The following is a 17,327-nucleotide window of genomic DNA, read 5'->3' as shown; positions in this document are numbered from 1 at the left end:
CATAGAAAAAGATGCTCAGTGTGATTTACATATGCAACCCGTAACTGCAGGTGACTAAATAAACACCCTGTATGAAAATCGATTCTGAAGGAGTAGACTCCAATAAACACCAAAAATGCTATCAGCCTCTCTGTCACTCGAATATGCAAGAGCAATAGAGGGTAGGGTAGGTCCTCAGATGTCACTCTACGGAGATGCTGTCCGGCGCAATTTTGTGAGTTATAATCTAAGATAGACTTCAAAGATTAAAAAGGGACATTTGGACACCAAAGATATGATAAGATACGTTTGAGCATAATGAGCAACGGTGGCCAATCTAATGAATAGACATTTTTTTAAGCGCGATCACTCCTCTTTTCAGCCTAAATTACAGCGAGAATATTGAACAACATGTTGTTCGCCGAAATAATGAAGTTGGCCGGTCGAAGTATTTCAGAGGATATATCAGCTGAACCCCGTCTCAGATTTGAGAATTCTTTTTTGGAATATTTAGCCCATTAGGCTAAATCTCATAGAACAAAATTAGAGACAGGGGCAAGCTAGGATGGAGCCATCTATGCAAACCTTTGAGAGTTACCAACTCCATTCTTGGGCAAAATTTAACCACGAGTTATCAAGTTAGACTTATCCCGTAACGCCATCTGTTGCAAAAGTAAATAAATAATATTTTTACTTTCATACGATCGATATCATGCGTGCACTGACTCGTAGTTTTCTGTGCCGATTGGTATTAAACCTACAAGTGTACTTCTTAATGCAAAATTCAGATGGCGCTCTTATAAAATTCGCTGTGTCGCGCGTTTGCTCGATGATATGTGCTATGGCTACTAGATATAGATATACAAGTCTAATTTTGCCTTAGATGTTTACAAACAATTTACATGAAAAAAAGAGTCAAATAATTACGAGTGTTTTAACCTCCATACGACGCCTCTCACGCCTTGTGTCCAATCAATGTTGTAGATAGCGCAATTTTATTTTAGCGCATTTAGCTTTTTGCGTAAGCAAAACTGTCTTTTTCTGACAGAATGCTACGTAAGGCCTAAAACTACAATGAAAGCATAATAAAGGGATTTTTATTAAACTATTCAAGTATTTCGACATTTGACATTAATTTTAACCCTCTTAAAGCCTTCACTAGATGGCGCTGGAGGGAGGTTAGTCTTGATCAATTTATGTACTTCGGTCTGATAAATTTAAGCATTTAGAAGCAGAAACAAGGTGTTTATTTATGTCCTAATTAGGGAATGCAATAACCGGGCGTTTTTCATTACCGGTAATTTACCGACGCGAGGTCCCACTAACCGGTTAACCGGTAAATTACCGGTTATACGTTTATGAAATAAAAAACATTGATTTTGCATTATTATTGATTGTGTCCTTATTTTCGTCAGTAACCTTTAAAAGTAATCAACAGCACGTTATAGAAACATCGACAAAACAAAATAATGAAAATAAACTATAAACATTAAACAAGATATATTTACTTATCATATTAAATAAAAAATCAAACACGTATCATTTCAAAGCGAAATGAACTTGTACATTAAATAAGCAACATTAAACTTTTTTAATTCTTTAAAAATCGCAGTAATCAAAGGGTAACAAAAAAGTGACAGTCGTCATTTAAATGTCATACACGTTTGCATTTACACATCTATCAATATAATATTGTTATTAAAGTAACTAAAACCGTAATCAACATTCATTAAAATCTAGTAAATATAAGAAAAAAAATTTAACTGCAAGATTAGTTTCATATCATTTTAACACTAGTTACTTTAAAATTGCACTTTAAGAGGCCGTTATCGATATTAGTCGCAAAAAGGTCAAATTGATAGATTAAGCGCATGAAATTGTACACCTTTTGTTAACTATTAAAAATAACAAGTACTGGTTTCTATTAGCACGTCTTGTTATCTTTCATTATAATGTATATATTTTTTTTAAACAGACTCACTTAATTAGTAATGATTTTTTTTCTGATGGACGTTTAGGTAAACGCGCGAACAGCAGTGATTTTGTCGATCTTATTTGTAAATTTAGTTAAGTTTGGACTGCTAAAAATGGTAATTTTGTATTACACATATCCTGTACTTCAACTTTAATAAACTACATTTTTGTTACTATAAATTTGAAGTAGTGTAAATGAAAGTTAGACGAAATCAATTTTCTCCAGAAATTACTTTAAAACAAGTGACAATTTCTCTGAAAATTGACTTAATTTCAACGTAATTTTGATACTTAAACAATCTACAACATTTGCTGAAACTGTTCTTATACATCATTTTGTATAATTTACTACCATAATTTATATGAATTTTTTAAAACTACCCCTTCTAGTCACCTATTACCGGGGACGCACGCTTGCGACCTCATTATTAAAAGGCAAGATGAAAAAACGTGCTAATAGAAACCAATACTTGTTATTTAGATATTACGTAACAAAAGGTGTACAATTCCAATGACTAAATCTTTCAATTTAAAATTTTTGCTCTAAAATCGTTACCGGGCTCTTAAGACAGGAGTTGGAATCAGGAACATGTCTTTATTTATATATAAAATATAGAACGTTGCTTAGACATTCGTGAACGATATCTTGAACACAAGTAACCAGCGGTAGAAAATGTTCTTTCGCATTCCACACTTGTCTGACACTACAGACTAAAACAAAGGACACTGAACATAGTAAGGCGGATCGGGTAGGGGTGGCGAGAAGGGAAAGGGCGAGGGATTAGCGACCACTCATTTGTCACAAAACATTGCTTCCTAGTTCCTACTCCGACGAGATCATAAGATGCAGAAAAGTAAGTATTTTAATAAGTGTCTCTTCGTAATCGTAAACCGTAGTAATTGTTTTTTTTTTGTAAGTACGAACTACGAAGACATAGGGCTAATTTAACAGGTTGTTACATTTTTATTTGCCTATATAACGTTCGGTAAATTCCCGGTTACGGCTGGAAATTACCGGTATTTTACCGACTGTAATATTGGTCAAATTACCGGGTAACCGGTTAACCGGTTAACCGGTTAGCATTCCCTAGTCCTAATCAATATCTCGTGTATACATATTATCCAGTCTGAGTCTGTGGGTAAGGCCCGATATAAGGTGGCGTAAAATGTGTGCCTAAAGTCATATTTAGAATTAAAAAGAGTGCCTAATTACGACTGCGGCTTTAAAAAAAAAAGTATAAAATCAAATCCCATAAAAAGTGTTACTTTACCTGTATATCGTGGTATACGAAATTAATACACACCTGCAAATATCGGATTTACTCAAATAATTTAGAACATGACCTATATAGTGGAAGCCGTACGAGCCCAATTTCAAATATATTGTATCTGGAGGAGCCCAAACTCGGTATATTTTGAAAATTATTTTGGTTTTAATTAATAAAAAAAACTGAAATGTAATAAAGTGGTATATTTTTCGAATTGCCTCAGAAACCCCTTTCATATGATACCACACACGATAGGATTCTGAAAAAAAAAATATTTCCATACAAAAAAAAAAGAATGACTCGGCATTCCCCTCCTAAGGGATTTTTATTTAGGCTCTGCGGGTCAAAAACATTGTTTTGACCTCTAGTAGGTATGCGTTTAGCAAATGGCTAAACTAGACATAGATTTGCGGTTTTTTTATGCGTACACCTTACACTAATACGGCTAACTTAAATGAATTTGAAATTATATGGTTTATCTTAAAACAATTCGTTTTATCATTTCATCTAGTTTATTTATAACATTTTTGTAAGTTAATTAAGTCAATTAGTTTTATCATCTCTACAAATTGACTTATAACAGTTATAACATTTCTCTATTTTTTCCTGAATGTTCCTGAGAATATTTTCTAAGTATTACCTACTGAGATTTCATTTATGTACTTACAAAAAATACCTAAGGTGGTGAAAACTGTATTTAATTAATGAGATTTTCGCTTTATTCCAAGGCACAGATATTAGCGTTGGTTTACACATAATAATTTCAAATAAATACCTACCAATTGTATTTATTCGAAATTATTATGTATGTTATAGGTATATAAATAGCTTCTTTGTTTTAACGCGTTGAGGTACCTCGTTGCTTAGCCAATATTCCAATCGTTTACGCTCCGTAGCGAACGAAATGCAACTAGCACTGTCGCACTGATATGAAAGAGTGATAGAGAGACAAAAAACGTTTCTTTATCGTAGCACAAGCGATTGTCATCCGGACTAGTCACCCTGGTATAACAATTAGATCTACCGGTCGATTAAGAACAGTTGCACGTCGCATGGCACTTGAAGTAAAGAACCCGCGTGTCATCGGTCCGAACAGAAACATCCGATTCGATACAACATTCAAGCATGGATTAAAGAAACTTTTTACTGGACAACACATTATATTCAATTAGAGATTTTTTTGATATGACTGTTTATTGTCATTGCATATTTAACATTGTTTTTAGTTTCTTATTAATATTAGGTGCTTTATTAATTTATGGTTCTTTTCTACATATAAATGTTGGCCTGGCGATCCTTAACAGGTCAACATTTTCATATTATGATTATTGTAATGAATTTATCTGTATTAACTTTTTATTATTTTGATTTATTTTGACGATCACAATATAGATTTTTACAAATTGACATGTAAGTAATTTTTGTATTGCAATCATATGTTATGTAATAAATAAATCTGAATTAGAATCACTACATATGTACCAATTTATAGGCCTTCGCTATTAGATGTAAAAGTACTTTATTTATAAGCTGCACAGGTTGTTTTAAAAGGTTACATTCCACAAGCGTTTAAGAAAAGGTCAGAGTCGAACCCTGACTGAATACGAAGACGCTCAACCTTTGACGTAGTAAGAACTATAAACTTATATTATACCTGCGTCGAAGCTAATAAAAGGCTAAGCTAGGAGATAACGTAGTCTTTTAACCTCCATACTGTCGGAACTAAAAATAAATAAATAAAATAAATTGATTTTATTTCAGGCAAGCACCCATATAAAGTATTAATGGTAACTATTTACTTATTATTTGCCCTGCAGTTATGTATACCTATTCGGGTCAATCGTTTTAGAAAAAGGTCACTTATGTATGTGTACTATATTAATGCACTGTACAGAAGTTAAGCCACCAAGGCATCTTGTCTTTCTTATTTGAATCTCATGAACTGAAAAATAGATCTCACCCTAGTGAAGCGTAAACATTAACTTTGGATTCTCTAAACTTAATTTACAAGAAAGACCGGAACTATGTAGTTAAGTATAGAATAAAATGTGTATGACCCAACATTTTACTTCTACATATTTCGAAACTTACCTATCATCTAAGCACCTCGCAGCGGCGAGTTTAAACGACCCCGAGGCTATGTTACTTTTAAATATACTATATATCTAATCTGTGTAAGCACTGGAAATTTTTCCGTGTTCAATATTCAAACGGTTTTCCCTTTTTTCAAGGTCTAATCATCACTGCCTTGGAGAAGAACGCGAAGGTTGATTGCGCGGTAGGTAGGCAAGTATTTCTTTCCTTAATCACTCTAGGGTTACCTACGCCCAAACAGAACCTCCTTGGGAACTAGGTGTGAAATTGAAATAACTACCCAATATCAATCTTGTAAGGAGTACATCAGTCCGTCATATAACGAAATACGGTAAGGGCATTGAGTAGGTAGCATGGTTAATATACTTACAACCGTCGTCTGCTCTTACCCAAGCCAACGTGCCATACATATAATAATTGGATCCTGATATAATAATTTTATCAATAATGAATGGCCACATTAAAATGAAGGTGAAACATGGGGTGAACATTTTATTTTCTTTGGAAGCGATTATTTCTAAGAATATTTACTTCAACAAAAAATAGTCGTTGTAGGCGAAGTTCGTTTCAAAAGAATTATCCAACGACACCCCACACCATAGGATTGGAGCGAAAAAATGTCACTCCCACTAAGTAATACGTGTAGGGCAGGGGAGGTACCCTATTTTTTTCTACTTTATACATATTTTACCACATGATTGATCTATACAGGTTGTTTATTTAGCCATCTGCAATAATTTACTGAGCAACTTTCCTTTGCGAATCAACACCGAAATCGCGAAAAAAAATTCGCTGCTTCATACATTTTGGCTGTCTGACCTTGACATTTTCTATGGAGGAGCAAAAATTTTTTTCGCTATTCCGGGGTTGGTCCCATAGTAAAAGTTACTCAGCATGATCTATATATTCCGCCCGTAAATGATTGCAGGTGACTAAATAAAAACCTGTATATGCGTGCCAATTTGCAGCTTTCTAGCACTAATAATCACGGTGCAAAGCCTCAGACGGACAGACAGACACGGACATGACGAAACTATAAGGGTCCTAGTTGGCTAAGTAACTCGCGAAATAAATTGTAACCGGCGCAAATTGCGATTGAGTTTACTTAATCTACTTTTAATGGCTTTTGCATTGAAATGTAGGTACGTATGTAATATGCTAATTTTATCTTAAGCGTGTAGCCGTTACCTTAAAACCCGTTTTTAGTTCCGTTTATGTGAAGGATTGATTCTGGTTCCATTGTCGGGCTGGTTTGGATGCAGTAAAAACAATAGTTATGACTGTATGTAAATTAAGTTTTCTTTTGATAAAATTTCAATCGGAGTTTAAGATGACCTTTTACCATTTTTCTTAACTACTTTCTTCTCAGGGTTCCGTTCCGTATCTGCCATTGTACCGTGATTGGACCCTCGTGTCTATTTAGACGTCCCAATCCCAAAGACGGCTAATCGCGATTTTCAATCCTGCTTGAAGCAACTTCAATAAATGAGTCAATGTTTTGGGTTGAGTTCCAAATCGAGAGAACACAAAAACGATACAAGTAAAACCGGTTCTTAATCGCATAGCGAAACAATAAATCCGCTGGCTCTCGCTTTAATCGGTGTTTTTAATTGTCTACAGCGGCTGTCAATCTCACGCGCTTGAAAATCACGGTTGATCATCTCGGGACTTCATTAAAGGCTGTATCTCTGGTAACAGTTATGCATTAACTTGAATGCATTTGTAACATATATTTTGTAATCCCTCGCTATAATACTTATGTAGGTAATCTCTCGTGCCAGGCCTTGTACGCCTAAAGAGAGGCCCCAGCAAATGTTTACTATGTCTGTAAATAGATAATAAAGATATTTTTCATTTTTTTTAAACCAAACTACAACTTTGCAGCCTTTGGTTACATTCGAATGGCGACTTTCTGTTGCTGCGTTACCATTACCATATTCACTGCCAATAATACGTATGTGCGTTCATTTTATATTGGAAATAGCGCGCTTGGCACTAAAAGTGTCTCTGGTACAGAGCTAACGCAAGCGACGAAAATAAGTGACAGATTATAACCTTTCTAACGAGACAGCAATGCTGCAAAGGTAGCAACCTAGCAACTCAATAAAGCTGCAATAGCAAAGGTGACATTCGGATTTCGGATGGCGGCTACTGTAGCGTCGTCACAGAATTATTAATAGAATATAGTATTATTTTGTTTATACTCGTACAGTCAGTATCAAAAGTAGCGGATGAAACAACGCGCCAAAAGTATCTAATATTCCGTATAACTTTCCGAAAAGAAAATAATTTTCAAAAATCGCGTTCAAAAATATATCTTTTACAGTCTTAGTTGTTCTATATTAAAGACATGACTTTTTGATAAGCTGTTACAGAATGCTTTTGATGCTGACTGTACATATACTTTCATAAGTGTTTTTTCGATATTATTTCCAGAAACCGTAACAAAGGACCAGTAAGCGAATGACATCACGAAGCGTAAATATTGCTGAGATTTTGCCTTTTCTTAGTCATCCTGATTGCTATCTTCTTTTTATTATAATTCCTGCGCTTATCTATTGTTTTGGTGCTTAGGTATATATAATATAAAAGGTCGACATTAACTATAGTACAGTCAACATCAAATAGATAATAGCGGCCACAGTAGCCAAATTTATTGTAAAAACGCCTTTATAGCCATAAAAATAAGGACCTTTCTGAACCTATTTCTAAAGTCCCAAATATCTATCTATGAAGACTAGTTTACATGGATTGGTTTTGAAGTCGTGAATCATAACTTAATTTTCAAAAGTGATTTCTAAGTCACAGTCACAAATAATTAGCTCATTAGTTAATGCTCAATCAATTAGCGTTACTCAATACGTGACCTGATAAAATGTATATTGTCAGTTAAAGCCAAAATCTAAAATCCAGACAGTAAGTTACTTTTATTAAATCTTTTTCAAAATCTAAGATGGTCGGCTGTTTATCACTTGTCACTATGCCTGTCACTTTCGCACTTATTTACTTGTAGAACGTGACAGGCATAGTGGCAAGTGATAAAAATGCGACCGTGCTACAGCTGCTAAATGAGAGAGATATGAGACAGGTAGTGCCCATCTATATAGAAAAAGGATCACAATCAGAGTTATCTACGGAATCAGAAAACACCCTGTATAAACAATGTGGTTACAATAACAATGTACCTATCTATTGATAGGATATTATATTTAATATAATATTAAGCTACTAAGATGAGGTGACAGGTGGGCAGTTTATCTGTTCCTTTACTAAATTAATAAATTTTATATTTTCTGACAAAATTAACACCGAAATTGTCCCTATTCTATACGGTGCAAACTTTATGGCCCTAACCAAAAAGTCTCATTGAGGTTTGGGTCTACTTTAAGACGTGTGGCATCAAAAAATGCCGTTAGACACTTAAGATCAAAATTGCAGTCCCTTTTTGAACCAGTACAGCTAGGTTTCGACTCGAAAGGTGAGTGCGAGGCAGTCGTCCATGCCCTAAGCATGCCTTTCACTCGATTGCGAAGTTGTAGTCAAAATTGACGTTAAAAAGATGCTTTTAATTCGGTTAATAGGGACATTTTGCTGACAGAAGTTACGAACAAAATTCCGAAATTGTACAATTAAGTAGGGTAAAATAAAAACATCATCAGTGCTCAGCCATGCACCAGTGATCAGCCCGTTTTGCTTATTATTGATTGTAATTAGCAAAGTTTTTGTAAGTTTCATACCAAGAGTAGGTGATATTATAGATTCATAAACTATTAATTGAAAAATAACTTAATTTATAGAAGAACTGTACTTATGCATGAGCCACAAAACTACTTCAAAGAAGTGCTGTGTTCTGACATAAAGGGTTAAGTGATATGCGCCATTTTTCATGCGAGTGTCACATGGTGTTTTGATAAGACGTTAGCAGCCGAATTGTATTTTTTTGTGAAAAGAGTGTGGGAGAAGCAGGCGGCCGACCGCCCTGTGTGGAGATCTTTCGTAGTTCAGCAAACAAATGATTTTGAATCCCGTTGACTTGTGGAACTCGATGTCAGACGGGATGAGCTGAAAGCCTGCCCACCAGCGGCTATTACGTACAATTACGTGAATGGTGTGCTTTCTTGCCCGTCGTGTGCACGGGTCTTCGCAAAAAAAATCGGCTACGCGAGCCACTTGCGAGCACACGAACGTATTCGACGGAGCTGAAACAGTCGCCGTGGTCGAAACCGGCCGGGAGAGTATATATAGAGTATACTGAATCTATCTGAAAAAAGTAAAAACTTAATGTAAATCCATATTAAAGCAAATTTTTTAAGGGGGCTGACAATTGGGAACTACTTTTTTGAACAAAATCCAATAGACAGCCTCCCCTGGGTGACTTCTAAACAACTGTGCAGGTCCAGATCGCGCGAGGCTTTTGGCGGTTACTAGCGACATGCCCATCCTTCCCCTAATACTAGTACTTTTTTTAATCCGACCTCCCTTAGACTGGCGACTGGTTTGCGACTCGGGGTTTCGGTGTGTCCGCCACACATATGCTCTTGTGGCACGGACGTGGACCGACTGGGACACCATAGATTATCTTGTCAAAAAAGTGCAGACAGGTTTTCAAACCATGCGTTGCCTTATGACATAATCCGTCGGTCTCTTGCCACCATCAATGTACCTGCTCTTCTTGAGCCGACTGGCATTATCATATATGATTGCAGGAGGCGTGGTGAAGTGGCCTTAGTTCCTTGAAGCTTGGGATGGATCTTAGTGCGGGATGCTACCTGCATAGACACACTGGCACCATCCAATCTTCAACGGAATAATGTTTCTTTACCGAGGCTCTTTATATTAAAAGGTATTACATAAAAAGAGCCTCGGTAGAGAGAGAGTACCATTTCGTACCATTTGGCGTTGAAACTCTAGATCCATGAGGTCCCAGCGCGCACAAGTTTTTTGCAGAAATCGCGAAGTGTCTGGTTGACGTAACTGGTGACCGAAGAGCTGACGACTTCCTTGCACAACGTATCAACTTTGCAATACAAAAGCCTACTTTAGATTTAAGCTAGTTACAAATTTAGTTTAGTATTTGTACAGTTGCTGTAGTCTTCTTTTCCTCGCGTTGTCCCGGCATTTTGCCACGGCTCATGGGAGCATGGGGTCCACTTGGCAACTAATTCCGAGAATTGACATAGGCACTAGTTTTTACGATAGCGACTGCCATCTGACCTTTCAACCAACCCAGGGTACACTAGGCATTAATGGAATTAGTCCAGTTTCCTCACGATGTTTTCCTTCACCGAAAAGCGACTGGTAAATATAAAAAGGACATTTCGTAGGTACATAAGTTCCGAAAAACTCATTGGTCTAGCCGGGGTTTGAACCCGCGGACCGCGACCTCCCAATTACAATTCGCATGCTATCACCACTAGGCTACCAGCGCTTGTTGCTGTAGTACCTCTGTATACATGTATCTATTATGTTAAGTAAATTGTTAATGTAGCTCTTTATAATAATTACTTATGAGGTAGGTGTTCCCCACACAGTCGCGACGAGGAAGACCCCGACTGACATGGCTGGCAACAGTGAAGAGGGATATGGAAGAAGCCCAAATCCGCCTGACATGACCCAGGACCGCGAAGCCTGGCGAAATGTAACTAGGAGAGCCGACCCCAAATAATGGGAAAAGGACAAGGAAAAGAAGAAGAAGACTTATGAGGTAGGAACAAATATTTAGATTAGCATGGGCAAATTGGTGTACACAAATATAGGTAAGTATATATTTAAGGAATTATTACAAAAGGTGTCCTATACGTTATTTAATTTAATTCGCGGGTCAATTCATCAACATAGTCTATTGTGTTCGGCAAATTCTAACAAAACTTGCTTTAAGAGGAAATACCAGCCGAGTTGAGAATTTTAGGTAAATATCTCCGTCGCGCTGAAGGGGGCGGCTTCTAAAATGAGTGCGATTAGGTCAACTGCAGCTTAGTCGAAAAATCCTGCGTACATACAAAATAGAGAAATCAAGGTTTCGTTCTCTACATTTTCCTCCTCCAAAACTTAACCAATCGTAACGAAATTTTGAGAACGTAATGAGACAGAAAATCTGTGTCTGAGCGTCAGTCACCGGACCGGAAATCAGAATTTTTGTGTTTATTGTTGCCGATGCAGATTTTGTATGCTAAAATATAATAGGCGTCCGTTAACGGCGCATTTATTTGGCCGTTATTAGCGCTTTTTAAAGTAACTTTACTTCTTATAAAAAACAAGAATATCAAAAAAAGCAAAACGTATAGAGACTAATAGTGAACTCATATTAAAAATTCATCTGGGGCCAAAATCCAGAGAGGAAAATGTCGAGAGCGGTTGTATGGAAAAATGACCACATGTTTCCTCCTAAGAAACAAGTTAGTTTCCTTGTGCACCGGTGACCGCACGAATGGAGATTTCAATGAATCAGTCGGTTGAACAGCGAACAAAAGCTACGTCGGGGTTACGTCAGCGAACTGGTTCCGCGAGGGTTCCATGGCACAAGCAAAACCCGCAGAATTCACTTAGCTATCGACTTTTCATCCTAAATGTAAATGTGTAAACGTTCTTACATGCTAGCGGACAATCATTACCGTCAGCGGATAAACCTCTAAGGATTATTTATCTACAATATCCACATAATAATGAATGAATCACACTACCTACAACTTCGACATTGATCATTGAATGTAGGTACCTATTTTGAAAAAATCATGTTGTGCATTGTTGCATTTCATCAACACAGAGTCGGGTGCTATTTGTCTCGGTACCAGGTTAGACGTAAGTATACGTATAGGAAACCCGCCAAACGGGCCTGAGTCACGCGCGGGATCGGGTTTCGAGCCGCGGGTCGCGGGTCCCACCGATGCTTACTTAATAAAGTGTATTATTGTGAGATTTGTGACAGAATTTACAGGTGTCAAAATGTCCAGATATCGTAATGCCTTTGTGTCACAGTGTCCAGGTGTGTATGTCAAAATTTCAATTTTAAAAACTTAAATATTTATTTTTTATGAGTGAATAGGACATAACATTTGATGTAAGCGACAAATCATGTCGATTACAAGATGGAACATGAATTTTTAGAGTGGGTTTTAAACAAGGCATTGGGTACACCATCGCCATCCCGAGCGGTTACGCGAAAATGTTCTTCTAAATCTTTACATATACTTAGAGCATTTGCTATATCGAATATATTTTGAGAAGTACGCGCACAAATGAGAAAGACAACTTCACCTTCTGCACCTATCATCCGAACGTAGGGAGCGAATGCAACCCTTTTTAATGCGAACTGGTAAGCAATAGAATTCGCTTCGGAACCCGTCGTCTGTATTTCCTAATGCCCTAATTACACCCAACCAGCGAGTACAGTGGCAAGTCAGTGCTCTCGACCGAGCGCTGGCAATGTTTAACACCAGGACTAATAAGGGAAATACCTATGACATGTGGACTTTATAACACTTGGGACATTTTCACACCGACTATTTTATACTAAGCAAATTTGACAAGAGGACTTTTTGACATTTTAGACATTCTGACATTAGACCATCATAACATCACATAACTTTTTTTGTCTTATAACAAAATGCTGAAATTTCATAACTTTTCTTGTTTTAGTAAAATATATTTTTTTGGTAAAAATATTGATATACGTGCACAGTGGTAATTGATAATGGTGTAGGTACACCTATTTTAGAATGAAATAGTTTATTTTATTCGTAAACCCAAACAAGACCAATTACATAATATTACAAAAACATAGAAAATATAAAGTGCCACGAAATGGCCTCATCTCAGCATTTTGCTGGTGGCTCCCAGCGCGGATCTTCCGATGGGACCATCAAGTGAGAAGAATCACGAAAAATACAGACAAGAAGAAAGACATAAAATAACACAGAGTGAACAAATGGTTAAATAGGCAAAAGTTACACAGCAAGAAGACATTCTTCTATAATAAGACATGAACGCTAAGGCCGTATTTTAAGTAAATACAATAGGGAATGTCAGTAGTCAGTAGGTAGGTACTGTACTGTATATTATTAAAGTAAATTATTAGTAAAAACTGCTCAATACGAAAGGATTTTACTCTCTGTTTTAACAGTCAAAAGGCTGGAAGAGAACCGGAGAGAAATAGGTAGTTAATCTTCTCAGTTTTAAATCAATCATTTTACGAAGCTTGTGGCAGATACCTTTATTGTTTGTGTGTAACCACGATGCCTATTGCTGACTTATACTTGTACAGTCAGCATCAAAAGTAGCGGATGAAATAACGCGCCAAAAGTATCTGATATTCCGGATAACTTTTCCAAATATAGATAAATTTCTAAAATTCGCGCTCAAAAGTATATCTTTTACAGTCTTAGTTGTTCTATATTAAAGACATCACTTTTTGTTAAGCTGTTACAGAATGGTAGATACTTATGAAACGTTATTTGATCCGCTACTTTTGATGTACCCACCTGACTAAACCTACGTTGCGGATTTGAATTTGTTTCACATTTGAGTTTAGGTAGTATGTTTTTATTTAGTTATGTAAAAAACGCCCGCTTCACCGTGCAGCAGTAATCAAGGAGTAAAGTAAGGCAGCAATGTTGCTGCAGTTTCCATCCGAATGCAGGTACCATTAATCCATGATCGAGAAGTTTTTTTTTTAATACTACGTCGGTGGCAAACAAGCATACTGCCCGCCTGATAGTAAGCAGTATCCGTAGCCTATGTACGCCTGCAACTCCAGAGGAGTTACATGCGCGTTGCCGACCCTAACCCCCTCCCGCCCCTCGTTGAGCTCTGGCAACCTTACTCACCGGCAGGAACACAACACTATGAGTAGGGTCTAGTGTTATTTGGCTGCGATTTTCTGTAAGGTGTAGGTACTTCCCCAGTTGGGCTCTGCTTTAGATCTGGAATGACATCCGCTGTGCTGTGCCCTACCACACAGAGCGAGATGGCATTCACAATGCTCATACCTCTCTTGTGGACGTAGTTTAAGGACGTACCCGGGTCCTTGTTTGTCTACCTGTACACATAGATTTAAGAAGCATAGATTACTAGTCCGTACATCCTTAGTGAAGCACTCGTTCGAACGGCCCTCGCAGTACTCAAGGTGGTGTACACCTTCCGGTTGTAAATTAAAAAATACAGGAAAGATGGCTGTTTGTGCTGTGAATGGGTGTCACAATTCATCACTAAATAAAAACAAATCACCTGACATTACATTCCACGCGTAAGGATCGAGTTTAATATGATATTTTTACGTAATTGTAAATACAAAAATCCAAATCTTAATCAGCCGCCATTGCTTATAAATGTTGCCAGTAAAATGGATCATTCTTCCTCCAAATGAGGCATGACGTTTACATTCTAAAATAAGTACGTTTACTTGAAATACCTTGTACAGTTAAAGAAAATTTTATTTTTCATTATTATATTTCAAAGTATTTATGTTTTACAATGCTTCCGTTCAATCTTTATTTTATGTAGGTAGTGTTCTTTTTAGATATCCGACACTATAGCGCCAATACCGAACAGAGTCGGCTCGTGAGGTACCTCATTGTTTATAAATAAGTATAAAAATTAATTCAAATATAGTATAGTAGGCGTGGCTCACCCCTCGATTTCGTCGCGTCGCTACAAGTACATGCGATCCACGTCCAGACCAATTTTGGTGTCTAGCAGTAGTTGCCGCGCACCACTACGGAACGGATACTTTTTGATACATTTTTATACAGGCAAATTTGGTAGATTTCTTATTAGGTAAATGACCTATGTATTTGGCATTTCCTGCAGTAATGCAGTCGACCGCAGGATTATTGCGGCACGACAATACTGCCGACTGCATTAATGCAGTCGACCGCAGCATTATTGTGGCACAACAATACTGCCGACTGCATTACTGCCAGAAAAGCAGTATACTACAATCATACTCGAATTTTGAGGGTCCAATGTATGTACCTAATTATGGAACCCTAAAAAGCTTTTGTTACAAAATCAAAAATCTACACTACCAAATTATTGAAATACCCCTACTCTGACGATAATAATTAAATACTGGCAACATATTTTAGTATACGCGTGTGTGCGTTACTAAGTGTAAGACACGAGCATCGCACGCACACGTCGATCATGTTTCGGCTTCACTTTTGGCAGATTAGCCGTATGGCGACTATCGGTGTCAGTGCCTGTACACAATAAAACTAAATAAATGACCAGAGTGTTACAAGTTCAGGCCAAGCTAATAAGTACCTAATGTTAGTGTATTGCTTTTCACTAAAACTACTAATCAGCATCAAGTATATTATGCAATGGGCCATTCCAAAGCTAGAATTTTAATGAAGGAGGTGCCACAATTACCTAATGAATTTCTTAAGCATTGAGTACAGTTGACTATGTTATGCTCGCCCCACTGGTCCAGCGGCACGGCGCCCGGCACTCGCCTTGACATATCATACCTACTGTTTTAACAAATGTCACACCGGTCATAATCATTATTATATCACATGTTTACCATGTTTTAAGGTGAAACACAGTGGTTATACCTACGTGTCTAGTAATTTTGGACAACAACTTCAACAACGTGTTATTTAAATTAGATAAGCTATTATAACTTTAGGTATCTATAGTTTTGTTACCTGAGGAGATATAATAATGTTTTTATAAGCAATCATAGTCATCGACGGTCTAAAATATCTAGACAATTTATCAAGGCAAACTCGTCAGTTAGTTGTGAAACTAACAGCATCCAACAGAACGAAACTGAATGATTGTTCAAGAAATAATAGATTGTTAACCAAGGGATGAAAGGCAGCCATTGCTGTCGAGATAGTTTGGCGCTCGAAAGCAGAGAGAGAGCCAATGAGACTGAAATGATACCTTTCACCCGAGTTAAGCACTGTACTTTTCATTTCGAATACGAGGAAAGTTACATACATGCGCATTCAAAAAAAAACACCGATAAGTATAAACTTCAGTATTCATTCTTAAGGGTGTTTTCAATTAACAATTTAGGAAAAAATATCGTTATTTATGAAATAGGGAGTAAATAATCAAAATAAAAATTGTACAAAATATCTATTTACAACCAATTTTTTTATCAATTATCGTAAAAAAAACGTACCTGGAAAGTACAGTGCTCTAGTGCAGAAACGTATCCTTTTCTGCATACTTTTTATAACAACAAGGACCCACTGCTCTAATTCAGAGCATGAGAAATGAAAATAATTTTTATTATAATCGGGTTAATACCGTCAAAAATATGTGTTGAACGTAGGTGGCGCCCACCATGGTTGTAACCAAGTACTTTGGTGTGACTTATTCAGGTATTTGAAGCATGTTTTATACTTAGTCTAGGCTTAGACTTTTGAAACGGTTTTTGTAGTTTTTAACAACTCGTAACAACGCAAATGTTGTGACATGGCCGTGATATCACGCAATACCCATTCACTTCCATCGTCCATTTCAACTTTTTAAAGCTTAAATAACAGCTATATTTTGAACAGGCATATGCGATATTGACAGGTCGCTCGTATTAAAATCGCTTTACAAAAATGGGCTTAAGGTCACCATGTCACGTGTTTGTAGCGTTGATAGGTAGTTCTCTGACTCACAGGATCTGCCGGTGTGTCATTCAGTTGTCACTTCTTACTTTGTGTCAGTGCCTTCTTCTTCCTACTTGCTGCTAATTTCCGAGCAGTACTTTTGCACTTTTGCCTCGAATATTCCTTGGATTGCCATAGCCACGAGATAAACTCTTGGCGGTCCAGTATGCGCACCTTTTCTACTTACCATTAGCAGTCAGGTCAAGTTTGGTACCATTTTCGTATATGTTAGTTAGTGCTTCTGGGCATTTTCCGTAAATCGACAACCATTGTGCCTATTTTGCGTGAAACGAGGTAGCGCTACTCTAACCACCCCAGCTCCTCCACGAAGCCTAGCAAAGTTTTCAGGTTGCTAATTGCCTCTCCTAGTGTGCACGGAGTCCCTAGGTATTTGTTCCTG

Source organism: Cydia pomonella, chromosome 1 (genome assembly GCF_033807575.1).
Source record: "Cydia pomonella isolate Wapato2018A chromosome 1, ilCydPomo1, whole genome shotgun sequence".
NCBI lineage: Eukaryota > Metazoa > Arthropoda > Insecta > Lepidoptera > Tortricidae > Cydia > Cydia pomonella.
The sequence above is the reverse complement of the archived record's forward strand: the minus strand, read 5'-3'. Positions refer to the sequence as shown.